The sequence below is a fragment of the Malus domestica genome, chromosome 13, assembly GCF_042453785.1.
Source record: "Malus domestica chromosome 13, GDT2T_hap1".
NCBI classification, from domain to species: domain Eukaryota; kingdom Viridiplantae; phylum Streptophyta; class Magnoliopsida; order Rosales; family Rosaceae; genus Malus; species Malus domestica.
The window spans coordinates 189,374-201,781 of NC_091673.1; the positions used below are offsets into that span (position 1 = coordinate 189,374).

The 12,408-nt window shown below is 42.1% G+C and overlaps 1 pseudogene; it reads left to right on the plus strand.

Annotated features, from left to right (window-relative positions):
- Nucleotides 1-3,248: 3,248 nt before the first annotated feature.
- On the plus strand, nt 3,249-6,102 carry LOC114820564 (inositol-tetrakisphosphate 1-kinase 1-like; annotated as a pseudogene).
- Nucleotides 6,103-12,408: the final 6,306 nt, after the last annotated feature.

Consider the following 12,408-nt stretch of genomic DNA (forward strand, 5'->3'; position numbering starts at 1 on the left):
AAAATATCCATAATATCCCGATATTTCCATCGAAATTTCCATGTTTTTGGACTACCGATATTTCCGATATCATCGATATTTTAGACCTTGCTAAGTCACTCATGTATCTTACCATGCAATGTATAAAGTGTAAAATATTGTACTAATTCATTATATATAAATGATTATGGTGTGTTTAAACTTCTTTCATTAATTACTACATATTTTCTACACTCACAATATTTGCCAGCTCGCTATATAATCAACTTAAATTTGTTATATCTATAATGCAATGCATTTCCTTCCAATTTTTTGTGATAAACTAATAGATAATTGACTAAATAAACATCCTGCAAAGTTTCAATAAAAATTTCCAAATTTTTCTTATAATTTCCATGGTTTTTATTCAATTTTTATCGATATCGATAATATCTCGATATTTCCATCCAAATTTCTGTGTTTTTGGATAACCGATATTTCCGATATCATCGATATTTTATACCTTTTGCACTACATGCTTACTAAACTTAATTTAGGACATTGCAAATATTTTCGACACATAAAATTATTTTTTGTGACCCCCTAATAGTTTATATTTATTTTTCAAGTTAAAAATCAATAAAAAATAGTTCCGGGACCAAATAATTGGTACAATCACATTCAAATGTCTTGCAACATTTTTCTTAACTCCCATGCAAAGTATTTCCTAAAACTAAAATTTCAATTTTTTACAAAAAATGTGTGTTACAACCCACATTTTTCAATTGATTTTGAGAATTTTTACAAGATTCATTTTAAGTCAAAATGCGAGTCATTCTAGTCGCACCGCATGTTTCATAAAATTAATTTAGGAATTTCCTAATATGTATGACAAATAACAATATATTTTGAGCCCCTTAATAATTCATATTTATTTTCTTATTTTTCAACTTTTAAAATCAATAAGAAATAGTTTTGGGACCTAATAATTGGTAGGATCACATTCAAATGTCTTGCAACATTTTTCTTAAACGCAAAATATTTCCTAAAACTAAAAATTTCAATTTTTTACAAAACTGTGAGTTATAACTTATAACCCATTGTAGACATCGAAATTTCGGTAAATAAATGTTGATCGATAAATCAAAGTGTCAACGCTCATGTATTACATAAATTTTACACGCAGCGTGTGACTCAACGAAAATTGAAATGAGTTGGAAAAGTCATCAAATAGGACACGTGTCAACACCTGGCAGAAACGACTTATTTCATCTGGGATATTATATTCAAAATTAGGCCTTGGAAAATTCTATAAATACAAGCCCATTTCATTCATTTTGGGGAACCAATTCATATTACACCTTGAAGCTCTGAAGCTCTGAAACTCCGAAGCTCTCAAGCATCCACGTTCCCGAAGAATCAAGAAAGTGTTCTTCGTTCTTCGTTCATCGTTCTTCCAAGATCAAGCCTCGACGGCCCTTGGATCAACAATCATCCACCTTCAAGATCAAGCCCTGACGGCCCTTGAAGAAAGCGTTCTTCGTTCTTCGTTCATCGTTCTTCCAAGATCAAGCCCCAACGGCCCTTTGGATCAACAATCATCCACCAATTCAAGATCAAGCCCCGACGACCCTTGAAGAAAGCACCATCGTTCATCATCCGTTCATCCAAGATCAAGCCCCAACGGCCCTTTGGATCAACAGCGTCGACAAATCCACACATCCAACCGTTCTTCAAGATCAAGCCCAAAAGCCCTTGAAGATCCGTTCATCACTGTTCTTCAAGATCAAGCCCAAAAGCCCTTGGAGATCCGTTCATCACTGTTCTTCAAAGATCAAGCCCAAAAGCCCCTTTGAAGATCCGCTCAAATCCACCTTCAAGATCAAGTCCACGGCCCTTGAAGAACGTTCCCAACAGCCCTTTGGATCAATCGCACATCCACAAATACACACCTTACGGAGATCGAATCAGAGGATCAAAATAGAGAGAGATTGTAACCCAAAATCATCAAATACATAATATTTGTTTGTGCGCGTCAGTTCTTGTCTCTTTCGTTTCAGGAATTTTCCGTGTTCACAAATTGGCACGCCCAGTGGGACCATCTCTGCCTCTCATCTCTTTCTCCGTTCACGAAATTCAAGCGCACTGCCAAAATTAATGGCATCAAGGAAGGCTCAAACTGTTCCCGCAACCGGCGCAAAGAACAAGAGCGTCATCGTCGCAAGTGGTGTCACTTTGGGCATCACGACTCGAAGCATGGCAAAAGCTAGTTCTGCCGCCTCTTTCACCTCTGCATCAACAGTACGAAGGGAACAAGAGCACCCAAGGCATGAGCCTTTGATCACCTTAGCCTCACTAAGGGCACCAAGGGGGAAAGCCCAAGGAAATACTCCGAATCCATGCTCTCCGATGCCGATTCAAGCGACAGTTCAGCCATGCAAGTCATGACTATTGGAGCAACTTCAATCGATGAGCAGCTGGCTCAAATGAATGAAGCAATCGCAAGGCTAACCCGAACTGTGGAAGAAAAAGACTTGCAAATTGCAACACTAGTCAACCGACTGGAGGCGCAGGACGGCGATAAACCCGACCCAGAGGATGATCCACTAAAGGGAAGAGCCGGCGGAGACGAAGAACCCCCGGTGAAGAAAATCGATAGGAAGCCGGAGCCAGACCAAGCAGCGGCACTCATGGGATCTCTTTCTATCCAGCAGCTGCAGGAGATGATCACCAATACCATCAAGGCACAGTACGAAGGGAGCTCACATACCTCATTGTTCTACTCGAAGCCCTATTCCAAGAAGATTGATGCCCTAAGGATGCCAAGGGGTTATCAACCACCAAAGTTCATGCAGTTTGATGGAAAAGGAAACCCAAAGCAGCACGTTGCACATTTTGTCGAAACTTGCAACAACGCGGGGACAGAGGGAGACTACTTCGCCAAGCAGTTTGTGCGCTCGCTGAAAGGAAATGCCTTTGAGTGGTACACGGACCTAGAGCCCGAGTCCATCAACAGCTGGGAGCAATTAGAGCGGGAATTCCTCAACCGCTTCTACAGCACCCGCCGCACTGTGAGCATGCTAGAGCTAACGAGCACAAAGCAGTGGAAGGACGAGCCAGTCATTGACTACATCAACAGATGTCGCACTCTGAGCCTCGACTGTAAAGATAGGCTCTCGGAAACCTCTTCAATCGAGATGTGCATCCAAGGCATGCAATGGGGTTTGCAATACATCCTTCAAGGCATCAAACCACGGACCTTCGAAGAGCTAGCCACCCGCGCCCATGACATGGAGTTGAGCATCGCCCATCATGGGAAGAAAGAACCGATCGCCGACTATAAGAACGACAAATTTCTTGGGACAAAGGGGGAAAAGGCTGCATGGAAACCCACCAAGGAAGCGATGACGGTCAACACAGCTCCCGTCAAAATATCCACACGAGGCAAGGCGATTCAAACCGAAGCTTTTCGTGATCAAGAGATGCGTATACGCACTTTGAAGGAGCTTGAGGAGAAGACTTATCCATTCCCCGACTCTGATGTGGTTGCCATGCTAGATGACCTATTGGACAAGAAGGTGATCAGTTTGCCTGAGTGCAGACGGCCGGAAGAGATGAATCGTACCGACAGTCCAAGATACTGTAAATTCCACCGCTTCATCAGTCATCCGACAGAAAAATGTTTCGTGCTGAAAGATCTCATCATGAAGCTGGCTCAGAAAGGAATCATCGAGCTAGATCTTGACGAAGTGGCGAAATCAAACTATACCACCTTCACTTCTGGCTCTTCCGACTCAAAGTTTTCACCTCAACCGCTGGGGGCATCCTCAAAGACAAGCAAAGTTGAAGGATGGACTCAAGTCACTCCTAAGAAATTGCACAAGAAGCATACGTCTCCTCCACAAGTCCGCCAATCGGAAAGGGGGCAAAGCAGCTATTGTCAACCTTCAAAGCAACATGAACATGTTGAAGATGATGAAATTTCGGCATATAGATCGTCCGTCCCCATCACGATGCGTGATTTCTTGCCCGAAGACTTCTTCAATCACTCGGTCAAGGCTCCTTGCTATGAAGATTGTGAGGAACGCCTCTCCAAAATTGCTTAACAAATTCACCAACGCTCCTTGCCTGCACGAGCTGAAACTGCAACACGGCACCAAAAACTCCTTGTTTGCATGAGCCTAAACTGCAAGACACAAGGCTCCTCGCCTGCACGAGCCTAAACTGCATGGCACAATGCTCCTGGTCTGCACGAGCATAAAATGCAACACCAACGCTCCTTGCCTGCACGAGCTGAAACTGCAACACGGCACCAAAAACTCCTTGTTTGCATGAGCCTAAACTGCAAGACACAAGGCTCCTCGCCTGCACGAGCCTAAACTGCATGGCACAATGCTCCTGGTCTGCACGAGCATAAAAGGCAACACCAACGCTCCTTGCCTGCACGAGTTGAAACTGCGAACGACACCAACGCTCCTTGCCTGCACGAGTTGAAACTGCAACACGGCACCAAAAGCTCCTTGTCTGCACGAGTTGAAACTGCGAACGACACCAACACTCCTTGTCTGCACAAGTTGAAACTGCAAACGGCACCAAAAGAAAATACCAAAAAAAAAAAATATATATATATATATATATATATATATATGTATGTATTTGAACTACGTTACGACTTGATATCTTCTTTGAAGGGGTACGTAGGCAGCTCGAATATTCAAAATTTGAGTTCAGTCACACCAAAATAAGGAATAAAAATTTTTATTAAAAGTTTTAATGCTATTACAATTTCTTTGTACCAAAAAACAAAAAGAGAAAAAAAAAGAAAAAAAAAAGAGGAATATACAAGTATATATATATATATATGCATATACAAAACTCAAAAGCTGGGCCCTCATCAGTGACCCATCCTCATTAGTATCTCGGCCCAGCAGCAAAAGGGCTCAAGCTACAACGGGCCCAAACTCCTCCTCTTCTTCTTCCTGCTCTCAATCTGCTCCACCATTCTCTCTCTGCAAAAGCTCCAGTCAGCTTCCAGACAACCGCTTATACATTAGCGAAACCAAACAGCCAACTGAGAGAGAGAGAGATCACTTTGCATCTTAGTTAGCTTATATTACAGAAGATTTTCACGCAGGAGAGATCAGAGTTTCTAATCCCCTATGTTCCCCAATAACTCTTCTTCATTGGTCCCTTCATCTGATCCTTTTTCTTGCTTAGAAAATGGCAACACCAATAAAAGAAAGAGAAGACCTGCAGGCACTCCAGATCCAGATGCGGAGGTGGTGTCACTTTCGCCGAAAACCTTACTGGAATCGATCTCGTTCGGATCGACACTGACCGCTCGCTGGCGGATCAGGGTCCCTTCGACTGCGTGCTACACAAGCTCTACGGCGACGACTGGAAGCGGCAGCTGGCGGAGTTTAGGTCAAGAACCCTAATGCTGTGATACTCGACGCGCCGGAGGCGATCGAGCGCCTGCACAATCGGATTTCCATGTTGCAGGTGGTTTCAGGGCTGAAAAATCGAGCACGAGAGCAACACGTTTGGGATTCCGAAGCAGATTGTGATATACGACAAGGAAACACTGTTTGATCGCCAAGCGTGGGAAGGTCTGAAGTTTCCGGTGATTGCGAAGCCACTGGTGGCGGACGGCAGCGCCAAGTCACACAAAATGGCCTTGGTTTTCAACCATGACGGTCTGGACAACCTCAAGCCCCCAATTTTGCTTCAAGAGTTTGTGAACCATGGCGGCGTCATATTCAAGGTGTATGTGGTTGGAGGGTATGTGAAATGCGTGAAGCGTAAGTCACTTCCGGATGTTTCTGAATAAGAGAAACTAAGGAGCTTGGATGGCTTGATGTCGTTCTCGCAGATATCGAATCTTGCAAACAATGAGAGGGCTGAAGGTGGGTGACCTCGTGGGTTGCGCTGCAATGGGTTGTCGAAGTTGGTTCATCTTCAATGGCGAACGTGACCAAAACTCAGGTCTATTATTGCTGAATTTCTGCCGGAATGCTTGGGGGATCCGATACCGAATCACTTTGGGTGTGGCGAGATCGATCGCGTACCTCCACGAATAATTGCAAGTGATGCCTGCCCATTTACAGCAATCAGGTTTTGGGAGCTTAAAATCCGAGCTTGGAAGCAAAACCCAATAACAAAAAATGAAAACCCAGAAATCTTGGACCCCCCATTTCACAGAAACAAACCCTCTAGAAGAGAGAGAGAGAGAATGTGTAATCAAGCAGGAGCAGCAAAATCCTTGCCCAAGAACCAAACTTTCTGAGTTTGCAGTTCTTCTTCTCCTCGCCGATTTTCTCTGTTAAATTTTGGGCTGCGAGCGAGGGAGGCTTCTTCTCTGCAGAGGCTTACACGCGCACATCCGGCTTCCAGGGCCAACATCACAAACCGGGTAACGTTGCTCGAGTCGTCCGTGGAGTCTTTCATGCCGGATTCTACCTTCATTGAAGCATCAGCAGCACCTGGACCCTGCCTTATGTGACGCTCTGCAAGCCGGTCAACCTCTGTGCCAGGTATCGTCGTCACAGGCACCATAAAATGCTGGAGGGTCGACAACATATCCGAATTGACATCTGGGTTGGATCAGTTCTCCTCGATTTCATCTGGATCGGGTTTTCTTTGGCGGAATTTCCAAAGCCATCCTCCGGGTTCGATGTTGGTCTGCAAGTCGTGGCTGCCAGTGTGCAAGGAGCTCTGCCTCAACTCCAACACTCTCAAGGCCGTCACTATGTCGCCGCGTCGTCTGAATCTCCACCGAACCCTACCTGCTGCACATGGTGCGCACACCTGGAGCAAGTTGGGCTGCGCTCTCGGCATCGACTCCTTCCACCGCAGCGCCTGGCCTCCCTCGAGCTCGTCACTATGACCACCATGATAGCGAAGAACTTCAAACGACCGCCGTCAAACGACTAGCCGGTCATGAAGCTTGAAGCACCATATTCTCCGTCCGTCTTCGTCCTTCCCTGCAAGTTCTTCATCCCATCACCAGAATTTATATAAATATATATATAATAAAAAAATTAAAAAAAAAAACAACATAGTGGAGCAAAGAGGTGCTGGCACCACGTGAAAAAAAAAAGAAGAGGTGCATCTGGCACCATGATTAAAAGCAAAAAAAATATATATATAAATGTTTGATCTTTGGTGCGTCTGGCACCATGATTAAAGAAAAAAAAAGAAAAGATAAAATAAAAAATAAAAAAAATGCTTTATCTCTGGTGCGTCTGGCACCATGATAAAAAAAAAAAAAAAAAAAAAAAAGGTTTGATGTTTGGTGCTCTGGTACCATGTGCAAATAAAATAAATAAAATATAAAAAAAATAATAAAAAAAATAAAAAGGAAAAGAAAGGAAAATATAAATGGATGGTGCATCTAGCACCACGTGCATAAAAATAAAAAATAAAAAAAGCATTAAGAGAAATAAAAGTCCATTTTATTTATTTTTTCTAGAAATTTTACATAAATTTGCATTATACATACCCATAAAAAAAAGAAAAAAAAAAAAAGAAAGACAAATCAAATTTATAGAAGGGGATCTTCAAGGATGATCAGGTGGCGCCTTATCACTCGGCGAAACTCCAGGAAGAAGAGGCACCGAAGGCTGGTCATTTGAGGCTTCATTACGCAGTACAGCCCCAGAAGACGAAGGCAAATGTTGTTGGAACAAACCCACAAACCTCCGATGATCAAGTAAAATATGACCATCAGATTCCTGCATCTGGTCAATTTTCCTCTTCATGTTTGTGGCATAGTTGTGTGCGAGCTTGTGCAACTGTTTATTCTCATGCTTGAGCCCCCTAATCTCCTGTTTGAGACTCATCACTTCCGCCGCCAATGATTCAACTTGACGGGTTCGAGCAAATAGGCGTTGGGCCATATTAGACACAGAACCTGCACACTGCACACTAAGAGCCAGAGAATCCTTAACGGCCAACTCATCAGACCGTTTGGAAAGTAATCTGTTATCTCTGGGAGTGACAAGGTTCCGGGCCACCACCGCAGCGGTCATATCATTCTTCATCACTGAATCCCCAACGGTAAGAGGACCAGTAGATGATATGAAAGATGGGCGCCATATGTTATTTGGAGAAGAAGGGACTGCCTCTTCACCAAGATTCAAGTCAAAACGACGGTCGGAGGGTCCAGACATTTTCAAAGTATTGAAGGAAGAAGAAAACGGACAAATCAAGATCTTAGAAGTGCAAGAAGGGAGTTTTCACAAGCGAAAATTCAAGTGTGCTTTGAAACAAACTGCATGCCTCTATAAAGAAAAATCAGCACTCGACGGGATTTCAGAGATCGAAGAGGCAAGCTCAGAATTCGAAGAGGCCATTCAAAAATCGAAGAGGCAAGCTCAGAAATCGGAGAAGCATCTTGCTTTTCCAGACGCGTCGGCACCCGTCACACGCAAACTCAGCTTTGCGGAAATCACGGGTAATTTGTCGAAGCGCCGATCCCAGATATCGAAGAGGCGCCAGTCTTTTTCAGCCGCGTCATCACCTGTCATATGCACACTCAACTTTGCGCAAATCACGGGCAATTTGTCGAAGATTTTCGGTGAAGGAGAAAGCACGTGAAAGTTTACTGTTCAATCACGCGTTAGTTGCAGACACAAGTGAAAGAATAGTACCTCTACAGGTATTAAGGGACCTCCTATAACTGTCCACCTTCACCTTCCATAGCAAGGCAGACATACAGAGCCTTTCTTCATCTCCAAAAATGCTTTCCCAACGAAACCTCTCGAGTCATTCAGTGTTCCTTATTCCTTGGGGTACCTCTGCAAGCCAATGACTCCAAAGCAAGAGTATCTCATATCATGCGTTCTCCCTGTCCTTTCCTTTGTCCTTGCTCCTACCTATAAAGACAAGGATAAAGAAAACAATATGCCGGAACTTCCACTCAAACTCGGGTAAGGAACCGACTACTTAGAACCCTTCCCTGATTGCCTGCCTAGCACTGCTCTCGAGTACTCGTCTCCCACTGCTGCTGTACTTCCATAGAAGCTGTCACATCTGCCTGGAGAACAGATAAGGCAAGTGAAAATGATACCTTGCAGCATGTGGAGACAAGGTGTAGAAGGAACAAGCAGAGAAGAATGCGGTCTGCACGGTCAACTCAGCATAAGGAGTCCGAACTGAGGAACTCGAGAAGCTGCCACATCTGCCTAAAGAAACAAGTAGAGAAGAATGCAGCATGCACAGTCAACTCAGCAGAAAGAGTCTGAGATGAATAACTCGAGAAGATGCCGCATCTGCCTGAGGACGGTGAACTCGTTTTGACCCTCAAATTCTTGGGTCGACTTACTAGGCGTTGTGGGCTGCACGTGCTGATTCACCACCCTTGAATCAAATCCTTAAATACCAAGTCACCAACTGGAAGAAGAGCCTATCAATCTTGAAGATCATACCGTTGACCAAACTGCTCAGGTGTGAATTAGAAAGATTGAACAAAACAACAAGTCGTCACCTTCACCTCGTGCTTGCTTGCCATATGTTCGAGTCAACCTCCAAGAATCAAGCCTCAACGGCCCTTGAAGAAGCTTTCAGCCAAAGTTCAAGATCAAGCCGACGGCCCTTGAGGAAATCACAAGTCCGATTCAAGATTAAGTGTCTACCACCCTTGAATCAAAACCCAGTTCAAGAATAAGCTGTGGAAAATCAACAGTTTGAGGAATCCAGAAAATCCTCCAGCCCAGTTCAAGATCAAAGCTGTGGAAAGTCAACAAGCGCAACAAAATATGTGCCGATTCACCCACTACCAAAGCCAAAGATCATCTACCACATGAAGCTCCTTGTGGTCCAATTTCAACCTTCAAGATCAAGCCTCGACGGCCCTTGAAGAAATTTCAAACAAAAGTTCAAGAACAAGCCTCAACGGTCCTTGAAGAAATCTCAAGCCCAATTCAAGATCAAGCATCGACGGCCCTTGAAGAAATCTCCAGCCCAATTCAAGATCAAGCCTCAACGGCCCTTGGATCGACATCTACAGTAAGGGACTTCAAAACGCATCTCCTACACGTGACAAGCACATGTATACGACGTGCCTTGAAGTGGGGGCATTTGTAGACATCGAAATTTCGGTAAATAAATGTTGACCGATAAATCAAAGTGTCAACGCTCATGTATTACATAAATTTTACACGTAGCGTGTGACTCAACGAAAATTGAAATGAGTTGGAAAAGTCATCAAATAGGACACGTGTCAACACCTGGCAGAAACGACTTATTTCATCTGGGATATTATATTCAAAATTAGGCCTTGGAAAATTCTATAAATACAAGCCCATTTCATTCATTTTGGGGAACCAATTCATATTACACCTTGAAGCTCTGAAGCTCTGAAACTCCGAAGCTCTCAAGCATCCAGGTTCCCGAAGAATCAAGAAAGTGTTCTTCGTTCTTCGTTCATCATTCTTCCAAGATCAAGCCTCGACGACCCTTGGATCAACAATCATCCACCTTCAAGATCAAGCCCTGACGGCCCTTGAAGAAAGCGTTCTTCGTTCTTCGTTCATCGTTCTTCCAAGATCAAGCCCCAACGGCCCTTTGGATCAACAATCATCCACCAATTCAAGATCAAGCCCCGACGGCCCTTGAAGAAAGCACCATCGTTCATCATCCGTTCATCCAAGATCAAGCCCCAACGGCCCTTTGGATCAACAGCGTCGACAAATCCACACATCCAACCGTTCTTCAAGATCAAGCTCAAAAGCCCTTGAAGATCCGTTCATCACTGTTCTTCAAGATCAAGCCCAAAAGCCCTTGGAGATCCGTTCATCACTGTTCTTCAAAGATCAAGCCCAAAAGCCCCTTTGAAGATCCGCTCAAATCCACCTTTAAGATCAAGTCCACGGCCCTTGAAGAACGTTCATCCTTAGATCAAGCCCAACAGCCCTTTGGATCAATCGCACATCCACAAATACACACCTTACGGAGATCGAATCAGAGGATCAAAATAGAGAGAGATTGTAACCCAAAATCATCAAATACATAATATTTGTTTGTGCGCGTCAGTTCTTGTCTCTTTCGTTTCAGGAATTTTCCATGTTCACACCCATGTTTTCCAATCGATTTTGAGAATTTATACAAGATTCATTATAAGCCAAAATTCGAGTCATTCTAGTCGCATTACAAGTTTACTAAAATTAATTTAGGATATTCTAAATATTTTCAACACATAAAAATATATTTTTGGGCCCTCTATTAGTTTATTTTAACGTTTCTATTTTTAACCTTTAAAAATCAAGAAAAATAGTTTCGGGACCTAATAAATGGTAGGATCACATTCAAATGTCTTGCAACATTTTTCTTAACTCCCACGCAAAATAATTCTTAAAACTAAAAATTTCAATTTTTTGACCAAAACATCAAGTTATTAACCCATGTTTTCTAATTGATTTTCAGAATTTATACAAGATCCGTTTTAAGCCAAAATGCGAGCCATTCTATTAGCACTGCATGTTTACTAAAATTAATTTAGGACATTCCAAATATTTTCGAAGCATAATATTTTAATTTTTTTGTTGAAACATAAAAATATATTTTGAGACCCTCTAACAGTTTATATTTTTTTCTGACTATTTTTTAACTTCATAAAATTAATATAAAATAGTTTTGGGACCTAATAATTGGTCAGATCACATTCAAATGTATTGCAATATTTTTCTGAACTCCCACGCAAAATATTTCCTAAAACTAAAAATTTGAATTTTTTGACAAAAACTGTGACTTATAACCCACGTTTTCCCAATCAACTTTGAGAATTTATACAAAACTCATTATAAGCCAAAATTCGAGTCATTGTAGTCGCATCGCATGTTTTCTAAATTTTTCTATTTTTAAACTTTAAAAATCACAAAAAAATGGTTTTGGGACCTAATAAATGGTAGGATCACTTCAAATGCTTTGCAACATTTTTCTCAACTCCCGTGCAAAATATTTTCTAAGACTAAAAGTTTCAATTTTTGACAAAAACTGTGAGTTGTAACCTACGTTTTCCAATCGATTTTGAGAATTTATACATGATTCATTATAAGCCCAAATTCGATTTTAGTCACATTGCATGTTTACTAAAATTAGTTTAGGATATTCCAATTATGTTCCACACGTAAACATATATTTTGGGGCATTAGTTTATATTAATCTTTCTATTTTTAACCTTTAAAATCAATAAAAAATAGTTTCGGTACCTAATAAATGGTACGATCACATTCAAATGTCTTGGAATATTTTTTTTTAACTCCCGCGCAAAATATTTCCTAAAACTAAAAATTTCGATTTTTTGACCAAAACTGTGAGTTATAACCCTTATTTTTCCAATTGATTTTGAGAATTCATACAAGATCCATATGAAGCCAAAATGCGAGCCATTCTAGTAGCATTGCATGTTTACTAAAATTAATTTAGGACATTCCAAATGTTTTCGACACA